At 38.9% G+C, this 2,000-nt stretch overlaps 1 non-coding gene across 1 annotated transcript; it reads right to left on the bottom strand.

The window, feature by feature from the left end:
• Nucleotides 1–340: 340 nt before the first annotated feature.
• On the bottom strand, nucleotides 341–413 carry TRNAK-CUU (transfer RNA lysine (anticodon CUU)). Its single transcript has one exon. It is a non-coding gene; the product is annotated as a tRNA-Lys (tRNA).
• Between the last annotated feature and the right edge of the window lie 1,587 nt (nucleotides 414–2,000).

Here is a 2,000-nt window from a genome sequence, read left to right as displayed (position 1 = left end):
TGAGAGGCCCTCATGCTCTTTCAAACAATTCGTCCGATACATCCCTGACCCTATCTTATTTGTATACATCTCCTCATGATAAAACTCGAGGATCCTCGACCACTGCGGCCGCCTGGTGGACTAAATTAAAATAAAATAATTCGCCCAGACCAAACAAAAAAAACGAAACAATTTGCGACAACTGCGGCCGGCCCAAACAAGCAAAAAAATGCTCCACAGTGGGCTAGATGCGCGAACCCGGGACCAGACAAAAAAAACAAAGAACAACCGCCCCACTGTGGGCCGGATGCGCGAACGGCCCCGTGCGCCGGACGAACGGAGCAAAAATGAAAAATTTAATCGCCCACCGTGGGGCTCGAACCCACGACCACAAGGTTAAGAGCCTTGCGCTCTACCAACTGAGCTAGACGGGCACTTGTGGTTGTAGTCCCTTAGTTGTAAATTATAACCGTTGTGCTTTTTTAGTAGATTCATATAATAATGAATCTATGTGTTATATATATATATGTTTAGATTCGTTATCATCTATATAAATATAGACATAAAAATCTAGAGCTAAAATGACTAATATTTTAGAACGAAAGGAGTACTTTATTACTTGTTTTTTATATACGAGATGTAAAGTATGTAAGTCTGAACTACTTGTCTTGCCTAACTAGTAAGCCAAAAAAACATATTTCAAAGAAACAAATAGTTTAAATTTCTTAAACTTTAACCAAGTTTATAGAGAATATACTTAAAATCTCTATCGAAATATTTCTGCATTTATAGATAAACTCAACTCTTTGTCAAAATGTGTTTTATCGTAATACTTCATTCGATATATTTTTTAGCTAGCGATGACAATGTCAAGAATGCCCTGATATCCACATTATATCTAGTCCAATAAATAGATTTAGCCTGAAGTATCACATCACCTAAAAGACTGATATCCAGCTCCACGTAATCCAACAATTGTGCTCTATTCTCATGAAGAGAAAACACTTGAACTTCGTCATGTGTTATTGATCCTTTTGAACCTAAGTGCGGACATAAAGTCTTAGCCAATGTTTCTAGACCATTAGGGAGTTGAGTGTGTGAATCTCGTAGATGGGACACCAATTTCTTATCCCCTTTTCCCTGTAAATTGATAATTGGTAAAGCTTCTTGTTCCTCATCAGCGGTTTGATGCTGTACTTGACCATATGAATGGCTACAAACTTCATCAAGTCAATCTAGAGATTCAATTCAAAAGGTAAATTGTCTTCACGCCTTTGGGAGTAGATCCTAGTTTGGATATACGCTCTATAAATTATACCAAAAGTTTAGTACTCTCTAGTCTCTACAAGCTAATTCTTCATCACTCCATCATGGTAAAGTGCTTACAACCATGTAGAAGTCCCGAGCCGGATCACTCAACCTCTTCGAGTGATCGCTGCACCCTTATCGCTATCGAGCTATTTAGATTATGTCGATCACCAAAAGTAACAAACACTAGACTAATGTGGGTAGTAGATAAACACAGGTCTCTCTATACAATATTGAGATTGTTAACCATAAGATTATCACTTCCATAGTCCCTTCACTGTGCAAAGAGTCTTCTCTCTCGAGGGATTGCTTTAGCCATTGGATGCAATATTTTTGGGGAGCAAGAAAGTGGATGTTTTTTAAAATATTTTTCAATAGTTAAGAACAACTTAATTGGGAGAGCATTATATTCAAGACTGATTTGATGGACAGAAAAATGGAGAGATCTACAAGAGGAATCCCCAAGCAGGCAGCCTCGTTCAAAAAGAAGAACAAAGGAGCTGGTTGCTTTGTTTGCGGGAGTACTGATCATTGGGCAAGCGCTTGTCCAGACCGCAAATTTAAGCAAGAGAAAAAACCAGCTCAAGAGAAGAAAACAGTAAACATGGTTGTTAGCGAGACTGCAGAAGGAACATCGGGGTATGGTAATCTTTTACCTACTGTTCTTTCAGTGTGTCAATCCCCTGAGTGGTGGGCTGATACCGGTGCTAATA

The sequence above is a fragment of the Zea mays genome, chromosome 6 (assembly GCF_902167145.1).
Source record: "Zea mays cultivar B73 chromosome 6, Zm-B73-REFERENCE-NAM-5.0, whole genome shotgun sequence".
Classification (NCBI taxonomy): domain Eukaryota; kingdom Viridiplantae; phylum Streptophyta; class Magnoliopsida; order Poales; family Poaceae; genus Zea; species Zea mays.
Note: the sequence above shows the minus strand (reverse complement) of the source record. Positions and strands in the feature narration are given on the sequence as shown.